This window comes from Cucumis sativus, chromosome 5, assembly GCF_000004075.3.
Source record: "Cucumis sativus cultivar 9930 chromosome 5, Cucumber_9930_V3, whole genome shotgun sequence".
NCBI lineage: Eukaryota > Viridiplantae > Streptophyta > Magnoliopsida > Cucurbitales > Cucurbitaceae > Cucumis > Cucumis sativus.
In genome coordinates, this window is record NC_026659.2 from 16,038,190 (window position 1) to 16,053,802 (window position 15,613).

Below are 15,613 nucleotides of genomic sequence, written 5' to 3' on the forward strand. Positions count from 1 at the left end.
ATGAGCTTGAGGATTTTTTCCGGCATAAGGATGATCAACAATATGAGGCAGTATAGGTTGTCTTCCACTCAAGATTTCGAAAGGACTCGTTCTTGTGGATAGACTAGTTTGTGCATTAAAACAAAATTGAGCCACATCCATCAACTAGGCCCAATTCTTTTGTCCAGAATCAACAAAATGTCGTAGATATTCCTTAAGCATACAATTGAATCCTTCAGTTTGGCCATTCGTCTGAGGATGGCAGCTTAAGGATATATTTAGGCGTGTCCCCAAGAAGGCGAATAGTTCGGTCCAGAGAGTACCAATGAATCTACCATCCCTGTCACTCACAATGCTTGATGGAACTCTCCATAACTTCAAGACGTTCTTAAAGAACAAGTGTGCTATCAGCTCGACAGAACATAGTTTTGTAGTGGGGATGAAGGTGGCGTACTTCGAGAACCAATTGATTATAACCAAGATGCCTCAAAGTCGTTCACCTTTGGGATGTGTAATAAAATCCATGGATTTCGCACATTCAGGGAATTTCAATGTGTTCGACTAACTTTCCAAAGTTACTTTCTCTATTAAAGCCTGAAGCCCCGTATGCTGCAAGAATCAGTGTTGCCAATCGAGGTTGCAACGTTTCAAATGCAACTGATCAGCATACCATTCAAAATTTGAATTTTCAACATGACGAGTTTGTAACTTTAGTGCCCCTTGGAGAAGAAAATGAAATTCAGGGTATGTGTAATTCAGGTTTTGTTCCACAAGATAGTACAATTTAAATTATTCTCCATATGTTGCTTAATTATCTCATAACGGTTTATTTAAACCAGGATGCAGTGCATGACAGCAACGGTCTGGTTTCTTTTGCAGAAATAGAGAACAACACGACAGCTAGTATTGAAAAATTATCCAATACTCTTGGTAATTTGGATGAGACACATTGTTCTTGCTCTAAACATAGCGCAAAGAGAGTTTGGGAAGCATCACTTTCTTCCCTGAAGTCAAAGAAAGTAAAAGGAGTCAATCTGGACCATTTCCATTCCCACTCTAACAAAAATCTTGATCCTAAAAGTGATGTATACGATACCTGCTCTCCAGGATGCTCTTTAGCCAATTCAAAGCATGAGATTTTATCAAGTATTTATCCTAAAAATCCAACCAATCAGTGTACACAAAATTCTGTCAAGAATTTGGAAGTGTAAATGTGGCATCAGAGGACCTCAATTCTGAAGAGAACACATTAGGAAAATCATTTAAAATTATGCTGATGAACATTGCAGACGAAACTAAGAAAACTCAGCTCATGAAGGTACGGTACCAATTTATAGTCTTCTAAAATATTCATCATTCATGTTTCTTTTATGAGATTTTCTATTGATGGTATTGAAGTTTTATATCCTTGGCTTAGTATTCTTTAAAGGGGTGTTTGGCACAAGGAGTGGTCCAAGAAGTTGTGAAATCTAGAAAGTTTTGAACTCTTAGGGCCTAGGACATACGAAGTCAATAAGGCATAAAATTGAAATTTTCTTGTCGGGAGTCCACAAACACTTTTGGCCAAACAAAGAGCGGAAAACTCCACACTTCCCTAATCCTACTCTTCCAGCTCCTTGGCTCATACAGCCTCTACGATCTCTAAATACTGATAGGCCCATGGTAGTGAAGGTGTACACCCGTAGGCACAAGAAAGGATTCAGGAGAGGAGGATGGGAAGCTGTATTTGTTGGTCTGAATGTTGCTAGTTAAGGGGGCCATGAGTCTTTTATGCTTTCATATAAATGCTATTATGATTGTTTGGGGAGGGTATGTTTTGACATACCTTGTATTAGGTTTCTTAGAATAATTGGGAGAGCTAGAGAAGCTTTTGATTCCTTCCCTCCATTATTGACAAATAAAATTGAGGTTAAGGCTTATCATATACATACCCAGTCATTGAACTTCTCCATATTCCTTAAGAGGCTTGGCTTATTTGGCTGGCTCTACTCATGTAGGATTTCGAAAGGCGAATCTGACATCCTGCCAAAAATGATTAATCAGTTTCTTTAACTGTTGAACTTTTAGGTTGTATACTAGCAAGCACATGAAGTTTAGGGATTCAATCTTTATATTATTTTTAAGAGTTATTCAATATCCCTACCTAGAATAGACAAATGAAGCTTGAAACTACCCATAATATTAATGATGTTGTTTAATTATGACATTTTGTTATCGGTCTTTCTAACTTACGAATATCCATCTTCTGATATGTGTTCACATGCATATTTTATGGATGTAGATTTTATAGTATTTCTTTATTTATTTTATATGGCATTAGCTGTATACTTTTTTATAAAATATTAATATAAATATTAAACCACCGATTCACCAAAAAGTTTAAGCTGGTGGTTGAAAGAAAATTCAATTATAGCCTTAAGCTTAAGCTACTTTGGTGGACTAGAAAGTATAATCTTAGAAACACTCAATCTGATCAAGTTCTCTGAAGCAAGAATTAAAGTTTGGAAAAATCTTTGCGGATTTTTACCAGCAACTATAGAATTAAAGAGTGAGAACTGAGGAAAATTTTCCCTTAATTTTGGGGATTTTGAACCCTTAGAAGCTCCTGTAATAATCCAATCTGATCTATTTCAAAGTGATTTTTCCAATCCTATTGATTTATGTAGAATAAATTCAGTGATTTTAGATGAAGGGCTCCAAAGTGATGGTCTCCCAGATACCTGAATTTCTCAAACAGAATGCCCCATCCATCTCAAGAAATCCTTTCGAAGCACTTAGGAAGTTGGATGATGAAGAAGAAAACCTTGTTCGACCGGAAAGAGTTTCAGACCTTGAATCCTCGCCGGAAAAAATAATTTTCAGAAGGCAAAATTCAAATTTGGGTATAGCTGGCATCTCCACGTACTTAGAAGGGGAAAAGACTTCAACAGAAAAGAGAGAAAAACAGACCTTGAAAGTAGAAAAGGCAGCCAGCCGGTATTTTATTATCTCAAAAAATAGCTCACCTAGCCCTCCCCAACCAGATTTTTTCAAACTTAATGTATCTGCAGACATTTTAAAATCTGACACACAGATGGTAGGCCCCAAGAATTTTATTAATCAGAATACCAATGGCTTTTGGTATTCTGACGAATTGGAGGAAGAATCAGAGTCCTCTCCTCCATCAAGGAACTTCACTTGCTGGCCATCTCCTGTTTTCAGTTCTCAACCAAAATTACCAGCCTCTCCCAAGACTAAAATATCCTCTGCAATGAAAGCTATTCCAATACATGCCAAAAAAATTTATGAGCACCTCAAGACCTATACCAAAGGGAGAACTTCTTTTCGCAACATTTGGATGAGCTTGGCTAATTCTGATTTATTAGAGGAAAGTTGTGTGAAGATACAAATTCCAAATTCAGTTGGCAAAAGGTCAGTACTGCCTTCCTCCTTAAGTAATAAATTTTCTCAATCCTCCTCCAAACTTTTTGGTTCATTCTTTAATTTTGTGCAAGATACTTCTTGTCTCAAAAAAGTTGAGAACCTAGAAGATGAATTCATGGAAGTTGAATCAGTCACCAGTTTAAGTAGTGCAGAATTTGAACCAGTTGAGGAAGAAATAATTCAATCAGAGACAGAGAAACAAGAGGACATTGACTCTCTTGGTCCAGATTTTATTAAATTGTTTTCCTCCCCATAAAAAGAAATTTTGTGCAGGTCAGCAAGTATCCTTCCCCCTCAAGAGTTGGTTCCTTTCTTGGCAGCATGTGAAATTGAATTGATATAAGGCAGAGGTAGCAAAGATGGAGATTATATCATGGAACACTAGAGGATTCATGGGCCATTCGAAACAATTGGCTATTAAAAATCTTTTGAAGAAAGCTAATCCAGATAGAGCATTGATTCCGGAGACCAAAAGAGAAGAGATTGCCAGTTGTATTATAAAGGCACTATGGAGTTTAAAAGGAATTGGCTGGGTCTTTGTTTGAAGCTAGTGGCAGATTAAGAGTTTTGCTGATTATGTGGATAAATATAAGTTGTCGATTATTGAAGTTCGGTCAAGAGAAGGAATGTCATTACAGTGTGGCTTATAAGTTGTTTCAACATTAATTTATAAGTTGTTTGGAAAGGTTCTCGCAGAAAGATTAAAGAAAGTCAGGCCAGGTATTACTTTGTAAGACCTCCTATTATCTATACCTATAAAAGGAACGGTAGAAAGGGAAATTCCTTAGCAACCAATGATGAGAGAATAATGGGAGAGGATCGTGCAGGTGGGCCCGCCAGGAGGGATGAGAGAGAGAGGTATAAATATGTAATGTTGGGGTAGGGGAGGCTAGGTCTTTTTTGGTTATTTCAAGGAGAGTAAAGGCTGTTGTAGCCTGAGGGTATCCAGCCCCGTATAAAGGAGCTGGGTAAGTTTTCTATGTTGTTCATCCTTTATTTTTCATATCTACTACAGTTGAATGTGTTTTGGCTTTTACATAAATAAAGAATTACAGAGTGCTGCCTCTGTTTAGCCATTTGGTTAGGATATTTTGTGTTTTATTGTTAGAATCCTAACATACTTCTCCATTACAATGTGGCTTTCTGGAAGAGTGCCAAATATTGGATCCTATTTTAATAGCAAAAGAAACTGTGGAGGTCTATAGTATCCGAAAAAAGAAAAGATGGATCATTAAATTAGACCTTGAAAAGGCCTTTAACAGAGTGGATTGGAAATTTTAGAAAATGTAATGCAAAAGAAGATCTTCGACGTAGGATATTGTGATGATCAGAACTTTCGGATCAACCCTCTGCTTCAAACAGTTTTTGCTCAACCAATCAAGGCTTATTCTTCTTTGTTCTCAGCATGCTGCCTTGGATTATGATTTTGCTTTGGAAAGATTCTTTTTATCATTTTGTTTGTCTTTGTTTTTGTGGCTTTTTGTTTTGATCTTGTGTTGTCGCTTTTTGGATGTTTTGAGGGCACTAAGGGGGTGTCAACCTAGTTTGAGATGCCCGGATGCGCCTGTTGATCTTCCCTCTCCCCTTTTGCTCTTTGTATAATCCTCATGTACATTGAGCTTTGTCTCTTTCTTTATATTAATAATAGTGAGACTCGTATCCTTTTTTAAAAAAAGAAAGAAAATTCAATTATATATCACCAACACTCTCCTCACTTGTGGGCTTGAAATATTTGAAAGGCCCAACAACTGGAAATGGATTTTAATTGGGGAGGAAACGACAATGCGAGGCTTGAACACAAGACCTTCTTGGACCACCTGCTCAGATACCATATTGAAAGGGAGACAAATAAACACAGAACTTTATGTGGAAACCTGTGTACCAGGAGAAAAACCACTATATTTTTCTTCTTATTATTTTTTGATGAAAAATACAATAGGTACAAGGGAGAATAAATAGAATATACAGAGGAATAAAAAAGGAAAATATTTAGGAATTAAGAAAAATATTCCCATAAACTTTTCATAAATATTCTAAGATTCTAACAATAAAAAGTTCTATTTATTCCAAATTGTGACTGCTCTAATGTGCAGTTGTTTTCTGATTCAGATGATTGAGGAGCTTGGTGGTTCTCTCACTGCTGATGGGAGTACAAGCACTCATGTCATTACAGGAAATTTGCGGAAAACTCTAAATTTTTGTATTGCTCTCTTTTCAGGGTTAGTCTTGCAACCTTAGACGAACACTCTTCTATGTATCCTTTTGGCCTTTGAATACCGATAATCATCTCATTTGCACAAAAGTTAGCGATTCCATGCACACAAGGCCTTTGTCGTTATTCTTCCATTGCCTCGTAGTTGTGCTTAGGCTGGAAATTGTTGTGAACCTTCTAGATCTAAAAGGGCATAGTTTCTTATTCTACTGCCTGTTTACTTTTAATTAAACATCAAAATCAATTCTTATGTTTGAGTTGGATTGTATCATGCTCTTCCTTCTCAGTTGTTTCTATCGTGATGGTGGGTAGTGGTTGTTAAGACAACCATTAGGCTAATTTGGGTTTCAGGCTTACTTTTCCCATTTTACGTGTAAAATGGCTCAAGCTCACTAATGAAAGATATTTGTTGGCTAGCTAGTGTTTTTATCCTCGATTTCCTTCTTCCCCTAATACATTATGTTATGGAATTTGTTAGATACCTAGATTAGTATAGGGTTGGGGTATAAGGGTAATTAGATATTTAGGAAGTTACTAGTAGTTATTGTGTAAGTGTGGTTACTAGTAGTTATTATGTAAGTGTGGTAACTAGGGTGGTTACATGTTATTATAAATGGAGGGAGGGTAAGTTGGGAGAATTTTGGGGAGTGATATAAGGCTTGGGTGAGAGTACTCAAGAGGGAGGGTTCCAAGTGCTTTATACTTGGTTTTATCTTGTATTTTCTTATAGTTACATTATAATAAATTCAGATCTTGTTCTTGTTAGGAAGTATATGTCTCCAATATTATTTAAATACAGTAGAAGAATTAAAAAGGGTAATATTGACCCACACGAGAATATAGGAGAGATTATAGGAGGAGAAAATATCGGAGGAGATCTTTCCCATTAGTTTGTTAGTAAAGCAAAATAAAAGGGAGGAAAGAGGAGGGAGAAAGGGGACAAAATATTCCAAAGAAGTAGAGGCTGCCGTCTTTCGTGCTCGGGAGAAGTAGAGGGTCCAAGTCAAGTTCTTTTTATTGTTTGTTTTGGTCATTTTCATGGTTGCGGTTTGTTCTTAGTTTTTCTTGTTCTTTGTTGTGATCCTCACTGGAGTGTGCCTTTAGGAAGTAGATGTGAGTGATTTTTTATTCTCTATACTGTAATTCGTTGAGGTAATTCAATAAAGTAAGATACACTTGCCGTATATTTACAGTATCTTAACAAATTGGTATCAGAGCGTTTTAACTTGGGAGAACGATAGAGCAGCACAAAAACGGATCGAAGAGAAGTTGGAGACCTCTGATAAGGAAATCTCGGGGATACAAGTGGAGTTACACAAGTTGCTGGCAATTGAATAAAACTTGTTATCCTTGCCAGAAAGCATCGAAAGACTGGTCATCTAGTTGGAAAAACAAGAACGGTTGCTAAATGCATCGAAGGAATAGCAGAAGGATAATTCGAAAATCTCCGGAAGAATGGAAGGATCGTCGAGCAAAGGACCAACGATTGAGAGTATCATCGAAGGTGGAGGTAAGACATTGAAGGAAATCAAGGTAGAAGGTAAAACAAACAACTTTAAAAGGGATGAAAACTCGAACGATCATAGCAAATTCAAGAAGGTTGAAATGCCTGTGTTCAGTGGCACTGATCTGGATTGTGTTTATTTAGAACGGATTGGAATCTTCAGGTCCATAAATCGATGGATTCCAAGAAGTTGCTAAATCCATAGAAGAATCGAGGAAAACGCGATTGCAACGGTTATACAACGAAGGTGAAGAGGATGGCAAAGAGTGACCAAGAAGAAACTATAGAGGAAGGTCGACGAGGATTACCTGTGAGGCTCGAAATGAAGACGCGAGTGGAGAAAAATTTGTTGCTCAAAGAAACACAAAATGGCTGGTTGCAATGGAGAAAGAAGAAGCCGACAGTTACCGGTCTACAGAGGCTCGAGAAGGTGGTCTGGAATAGGGGTGAATCACGTGACGAGGAAGAAGTTGCTGCACACATGATGGTGACAATGACGTGGTAGAAATTGGTAGGAAAGAGGATTAGGACAAAAGTAACAATCTTGGGTTTTACTATTTCAAGTGGGCTTCAACTTACTCTAAATGAGCTTCAACTTATTCTAAATAAAACATTGGGGGCACATCATTTTGTAGATGAAGTGGGTGGAGAGTTCCAAAAATAGGAGGGAAGAAAAACGTGTATGTAGGTGGGTCCTAGGAATGAAACCGGCGGCAATATGATTTTGGTCTTGACGCAACACTTTGATTATGGCCGAGCCCACTAGAGATGAAGAGTTTGAAAATTAAACACTTGTTGGTGATATGCAAAGGGTTAACTAAGACAATGTGTTTTGGAAAAGGAAAATTCAAGTACATTGGGCTGCTTTGTGGGCTGAAGTCAATGGACCTTATTGGAATCAAGAGTTTTTCAAAGCCGAAGGGGAGGATTTCTTTTTCAACATTGAAGAGCAGAATGCTGGGGATTGTTTGCAATTAAAAAGAGAAAAAAAGAGAAAGGGGCCTTGATCATGTTTGTAAGCACACCTTGAGGACAAGGTGTTTTGAAGGATCGGGTAATGTTAGATACTTAGATTATTATAAGGTTAGGGGTATAAGGGTAATTAGATATTTAGAAAGTTACTAGTAGTTATTATGTAAGTGTGGTTACATCTTATTATAAATGGAGGGAGGGTAAGTGAGGGGAGAATTCTGGGGAGTGATCTAGGGCTTGGGTGAGAGTACTCAAGAGGGAGGTTCCAAGTGCCTTATACTTGGTTTTATCTTGTATTTTCTTATAGTTCATTATAATAAATTAAGATCTTGTTCTTGTTTGGAAGTATCCTAACAGAATTCCTCTAGAAGGTCTCATGTTAGCGAATGATAATCTGCGTTAAGTGTGTATTTGTAGGAGTTCTTCTCCCGGGCATCTATGGTTGATATTCTTTACCTTTCAATATATCAAAGCCAAGGATTCTTTTGCATTTCTCTATGCTTTTTCTTTACCCATTTATGCTTTTTTCAGTTATATTTGAGAGTAGTATTTCATTTCTTTCATGTGAAATGTTGAACTTCAGTAGTGTGGAGAGTGGAACGTAATATCTTACCTTTTATATTAGTAAACTTGATTTTAAGCAATGTGTTTTTGAAGATTTTATGTTGTAGAATGTTTTTTGTTCTTCAAGCTACTGTTCTTAACTTTATTTTCTCCTGTTAATGTTCTCAATGATTATCGAGCATATGCATTACCATGTGGCTTCAAGTGTGTCAGTGTGCTCTTGCTCATAATTTTTACTATATCTTGTTACTAAAATTGCAAGTTAATTGCAAATTACTCAGAGCTTGGATTTTCTCCTCCAGTTGGTTAAAGGAAACCTAACGGGAAGGCAGATTTGTTGGTAAGTTCGAATGGCTTGCTAGTATCAAAGCGTAATGTATTTTCTTCCACTTATGTTTTTCATCCTACCTAATTTTTGTGATTGATTAATTCCTTATTGATCTGCAGACGAGTTGCCTTACATACTAAATGATGATGACTACATATCGAAGTATCGAGCCAGCCTAAAAGCTGCAGTTCTCAGGGCAAAAGCATGTTCTTGAGCTTTATTTGAAGGGTATGATGTTTGCATATCAGCTCACGCTCAACCACCACCTAAAACTCTATCCCTGATAGTCAAGTCAACCGGTGGAAATGTAAGTTCTCTGTTATTGTACAAATCTCGAGTACTAGGTTTGGTTCTCTATATTACATATACAACCACTATAATATGGCTATCCTCCCATCTAATGAAGACGTGAAGTTCTCAACAAACAAGCACGTATACGAATTCTAGACATGGGTCAATAAATCATAGACATGGTGACGTGTCATTTTTTTCTAAAAAATATAGGATAGTGCTAGAACACAGTTTTAATATATATAATTTAAAAAGTATGTATCATATTTATATAGAAATTCAAAGTCAATAAGTTTATGTATTTATATGCTTAAAAATAAGCTTGTCCTTCACTCAAAACTTATTCAAAGCCAAGAGTTTAATATGTGTGTGTGACCAATCTTGACCTTTATTGCATTGGAATACTTGTTGTCTAACACATCTACTGTACTAACTAGTGTTCAACACGTGTTCTCCGAGTGTTCCATACATATTGTTTATTGATACACTAGCCAAACTAGAGTGTATGTGCTTCTTAAGTCTTTAATATTTATGTTTGTTTTGATCCTAGGAATTGAGCATGTAATGTAAAAAGTCTATGCACAAGGGGTCATATGGCCATCTCCGTGTTTCTTTAATTATCAAATTTGTTCAAGTTTTTAATTGTCTCTAGATCGAAATTTGGAGTTATTTTTTGTGATTTGGTTTACAAATACATACATTCATGTTTCTAATTATGATTAGATTGTTTTCTGCTTGCAACATTTTATTGTTTAGCTTGTCTTTGATCTTGAACTTACTATTATGTTGATTTAAATTCCATTTTAGCCTTAGAACTTTCAAAACATCCATTTTAATCATCGAGCTTCCAAAACGTAGCCAACTAACGATTTTAGTATTTTGTAAATTATTTTATCAACTAATATTCATTTATCCAATACTCATCGGTCATTTCTGCTATATGTGATTGGAATATATCTCATAGGAATCATTTTGAAAGTTGGGAAAAGATGGAAAATTTTAGGGACTAGAACAAGAATTTGTTTAATATTTTTTGATAGGGTGAATTCTTGCAATTTCCTTGTAGTATATACATAATTTTTTCTCTCATTTGGCAAATTCATTATGCTTGAAAATTTAGGTGATTCATGAGCTAGATAAAGTAAACAACGTATGGAAGACGATCTTTGTGGCTTGTGAGGAAGACGTGGAGGAAGCCTTGGTGGCCGTACAAAAAGGGATATGGACTTTCAACGTTGAATGGCTAATGGCATGTATAATGAGACCAGAAGTTGACCTGGAGGCCCCTCAATTTGCTGAGTCCCTATGAGAAACAAGGTCACCCTAACTTTCAGTTTTGAACAAGCAGCAGCCAGCCATTTCGTCCTTGTGTAAATCCACTCTTTTCTCAACTCACTCTAATTTGGTACATAAACAAACTCTGATCGCTCCATCTCTATATTCATCAGTACATAAAAGACGATAAGTTTATTCATGGAGAAAGTTGGATGTAAGTATGTTTTAGGAATGGTCCTTCATTTAGTAACTTTGGGAATTGTAAAAATGAGGTAATGAAGTTCTATCAAGTTGAATGTTCTTGTTTATGTTGGATGAGACTGATTCTTGGATACCAGAATTAACTTGAAGTACGTGTTTGAGTTCCATTGGAGTGATTAGAGAAAAAATGTTCCTTTAAAAAGGGTAATTTTTTTATGTAGACTTTCTTTTTATTAAAATTGCTTAAAATACAATTTGAGAGTATTTCAATAGCTTTCAAAGAGTTGTCAAACACTTGTAGTTTTTTTAAAATAACATATTTTCAAAATTAATTACTGTAATAGTTAAACAAAAGATTCTTTCCCTTAGAACTTTTAAAGTTTGTCTAGTTACCTCTTAAACCTTTCAATTGTTTAATAGGTCTTTCAATTTTATGTTTTAAGTGTCTATAAATTTTGATTTTTTTTTATTTGTTAGATATAAATCTGAAGAAATGAATAAAGTAGATTTGTAAGTTTAAAATAGTTTAAAAGTTGAGAAATTAAATTTGTAGTTTAAAAAGTTGGAGTAAATAGTTTGTGTTAAGTCGGGTTGTGATATTTTATTTATTTATTTTAATAATAGAAGAGAGGGAGACGAAAACTGCAAACTGAAGGGAGAAGAAGCGGTGGCTGACTTTGTATATTTCTCCTTTCTTTTCAATTTGAGAAAATTTCTTTGCAATTCACTTTGAAAAGGAAATGAATATTTCTCCCTCAGACTTATCTCTCTCTTCTTTTCAATTTATTTTCAATTTTTTTGTGTGCTTCTCACAGTGTATGCATAATCTCTCTTTTCTTCCTTCTCTTTTCCTTCTCCAATCAACTTCACCACCGTCTTCCACCTACACCGAACGTCAAGCAAATTTTTTCCTATCGTCGCATAACCGTTAGCCCGAGTCACTCCAGTTCTGTCACGCCATGTATGTTTAGATCTGAATTGTTCGGTTATTTGTTGCACCGATCCGTCTCCGTTAGAATTTGATTCTCCACAATTTGGGTAAGTTATGGAATTTACATATAGAGTGAATTGAATGGATTAAATTGTTTGTGGAAGTGATTGATTTCTCTTCAATTATGTTTAGGTCGGTTCGTTGCACTTTAGTTTGAAAAAGAAGCTTAAGTAAGGTTATAAGGTAAGGGATTCTCTACTACTGGACTCACCTATAGTTTTGAATTGTGCTGTCTGTATAGTTACCTCTGATTGAGTAAAGATGTCAAAACGATATATATACATATGGATGTAGACTTGGTGTTGAATGTATACTGTGAATGACTGAAAAAAATATATATATACATGGATTGATGTAGACTTGATGTTGAATGCATATTGTGATTGTCTGGGAATATATATATATATGTATGGATGTAGACAGGACGACAATTGTAGATTGTGTTTGTATGGAATGTGGATGTGAACTTGTGATTGTCGTTTAGATTGGGTGTAGGTTATACTAAAGTAGGGCTGTGTACTGGTGAATTGAGGGGTGTTATAACTATATAGTTTGATTGACTGATGTATTGATATGTTACTGGCGGACATTGGGCTCAAGTGAGATAGGTTGACTATTAGGGTGTTAAGTGAAAGGATTATATGTTGAAGTAGCTGGACTGTACTATGAATGAGTGTTAAGATGTTTAGAATGGATTGAGGGGAAAATTGTTAGATTTCTATTGGGTAGTTACCTTGCGGGTGTCCTACGGGATCACCACCTGATATGTGCATCCTTCGATAGCACTAGACTGATATGTGCATCCTTCGAGAGCATTAGACTGATATGTGTTTCTGCAGAACAGTAGACTGATTTATGTGTCCTTTGAGGTGTTAGACTGATTATGTGTATCCTACGGGATCACAAGACTGTGACTGTGCAGGGTACCCCAATAGGAAGTTAACAGTTTCTTTTTCCCCTAATGGGACCAATAGCGGGTCTCTTATTGGGTATGTTTATACTCATCCTTTCATGTTTAACTATTTCAGGCAAAGGTAACAAAGGAGGTAGACCGACGAGGGACAAGAAGGAGACGTGATTGCCATAAGGGAATGTTCTTCAAATGCTTTCGCTTTATGTTTCTTGTTTTTCCTTTGTACATGAGGTTGTTTAAAAATTTGTGATGGAACTGAGTTTACGAACTGTTGTTTTGTAAATAGTACTTTTAAAGTTTTGGTTATTTGAAATAGGGCCCGAACTTAAGTTTGTTTTCTTTGATCGTATGATTTCAAGTGAATTTTACTATAATTTGTGTCAATCAAGGTCTCTTTGTCCAAATTAATGACTTCAACTTAGTTAGAAAAGTTGGATCGTTACAACAAATTTTAAGTATTAATGTAAGAATTATGTACTTCATTATAAAGATCGATAGTTTAAAGTTTTTTACGATAATTTACATGGAATTACACGATCAGTTACCACTATCAATAGAATCAGTTACAAATATTAACACGATCGTGTACCGATAACAAGTATCCTTCCATGTCAACACGATAATTTATTTTAATCAATATTATCATTTACCGTTGTTAAATGGTCGTTTATCACGATTAATAGGATCGTTTAATGTATATTATTTCATTGCACGATCGTTTACTTATTCTTGCATTGTGTTTAGTATTATCATTTTGTACATTTTATTCTTTTATTCAGTAATAAATGTATATCTATGTCTATCTATTTCTTTCTATCCCAATTAAATACTTAATTTTTTTTTTTTTTTACAGATTATAATGTCTTTTCCTATTGTTGTTTTTTATGGAGGTCAATGGAATGGATGTAATATTTATGAGAATTACTTAGTTGCTGAAATTTTGGTAGATGTCCGAGTCAGCTTTAATTCTCTAGTTGATTTAATATGTGAACAGATTCAATTGGATGGATAAGTAGAATTATCTGTTTTACTTGATTTTGGTAAAAGCAAGGTCCAACTGTGGTGCCAGTAAAGAAAGACAATGATGTGGCTTGGTATTTATCTTTTGCTAAAGATACAACTAATATACATCCATTAGTTGCTCATGTAACTGTTGATTTTTTTTAGGTCTTCTTCTTCTTAGAGAACTACATGTAGCTACCATGCTTAGTTCAATTAGAGATGTATTGCAAAAGTGGTTTGATGAAAGAAGTAAAGCTACTTTTACAATGAAGAGTTGTTTGACTTCTTGGGCTGAGAACGTGTTGCATTTAGAATAAATTCAAGAATTTTATTGGTAAGGTTTTTTTTTTTTTAATGTTTGTATCTCAGGTAGATATAAATAGACTGCTATTTATGTGTGCTTGTTTTAGATAGATAGAGATAGATAGCTATCAATGTCTATTTGTCTCTATTTGTGCATGCTTTTTTTTTTTTTAATTTTTCTATATTTGTTTTATGTATTAGGTTGATCCAATTAGTATGACTAAATACAAAGTAATGGATGATACAAAATGATAATGTGATTTATTTATATTGGTTCTAATTTGAAATATTCAAATTTATTTTGGAAATTAGTATAATTAGTATAATATACAGTGATACATTATAATATAAAGTTTATATGTTAATGAAACTTTATTATATAAATTTAATTTAGTTATGAGATAAAGTTATATTAGAATATGATTCAAATTTAACTTAAGTTAAATATAAAATATTTAATTTAGTTATTAATTAATTAATAGTTTAGTTTAATATTATTTAATTAAATTTGATTTAATTAAATTAATATAAAACTATAAGGTATTGGAGAGATATTCATTCAATAAGATTTAAATGAAATATTAATTAAATATGATTTAATTAATTATTAACTAATTGATTAATGGTTAATTAGTTAGTTGATTTGAAACTTCTATTAATTTAATATTTTTTAAGTTAATAGAATCCTATGATTTTCTCCTACCCCGTCTCCTACTCAATGAAAGAAAGAGAGTTATAAATATGTAGAAGAAAAACAGCTTTTCTTAACCAAAATTTCTTTTATGCAAAATAGATTGTAACGACCTAATTTTTCGAATTAAGCTGAAGTTATTACTTTAAGACTAGATTCGTCCTTTAACCATAAGACTTTATAATTTAAAAAAATATATTTTTTAACAACATTAAAGAGTTTTTATTCGGGCTCTATTTCAAATAAAATTTTGAAAGTGTAAAAGTATCGATAATAAAGAAAGTTCAAGAACATAAAAGTCGTTCAATCATGAAACCCAAAACAGTCTCAATTACTAAAGAAAACCAAAATAAAAAAAATATAAAGTATAAGCAATTTGAAGGACATTTCCCTATGGCAGTTTCGCGGAAAAAGATTAAACATAAAAGGGTGAGTATAAACATACCCAGTAAGAGACCCACTACTGATCCTGTTAGAAGAAAAATAAAATTGTTAACTTCCTATTGGAGGTGCCCTGCACTTTAAAAGTCTTGTGATCATGTAGAAATACACATAATCAGTCCAATGCCCTAAAGGACACAAATATTAGTCTAGTGCTCTTCAGAAAGCACATGTAAGTCTAGTGCTTTCGAAGAATGCACATGTCAGTCTATTGCTCTCGAAGAATGCACATGTCATTCTAGTGCTCTCGAAGAATGCACAACAGGTGGTGATCCCGTAGGACACCTGCAAGGCACACTACCCAATCGACAAAGCTAACAATTTTCCCTTAGTCCGTTATAAACATTTAATCAATCCATTCCTAGTATAGTCAAACTACTTCATCATTGTAAAGCCCCAAAGGTAAAAATATATATATATATACATTTTTTTATTTTTTATATATTTTTATTTAATTTAAATAAAAAGAAAAGAAAAAGAAAATTCTTTATTATATATATTCTTTTCTTTTCTTTTTTCTTTT

At 34.4% G+C, this 15,613-nt stretch overlaps 2 long non-coding RNA genes across 4 annotated transcripts; both read left to right on the forward strand.

Annotated features, from left to right (window-relative positions):
* Positions 1-1,146: 1,146 nt before the first annotated feature.
* Positions 1,147-10,913, forward strand: LOC116403731. Of its 3 annotated transcripts, none has more exons than XR_004216562.1 (4): positions 1,147-1,297; positions 8,936-8,994; positions 9,102-9,289; positions 10,394-10,913. It is a non-coding gene; the product is annotated as an uncharacterized LOC116403731 (long non-coding RNA). The 3 variants fall into 3 exon arrangements; XR_004216561.1 differs by lacking the exon at positions 1,147-1,297 and adding an exon at positions 5,476-5,621; XR_004216560.1 differs by lacking the exon at positions 1,147-1,297 and having other exon boundaries at positions 8,815-8,994.
* Positions 10,914-11,309: 396 nt separating this feature from the next.
* On the forward strand, positions 11,310-12,995 carry LOC116403737. The gene is made up of 3 exons (XR_004216569.1): positions 11,310-11,787; positions 11,873-11,923; positions 12,769-12,995. It is a non-coding gene; the product is annotated as an uncharacterized LOC116403737 (long non-coding RNA).
* Positions 12,996-15,613: the final 2,618 nt, after the last annotated feature.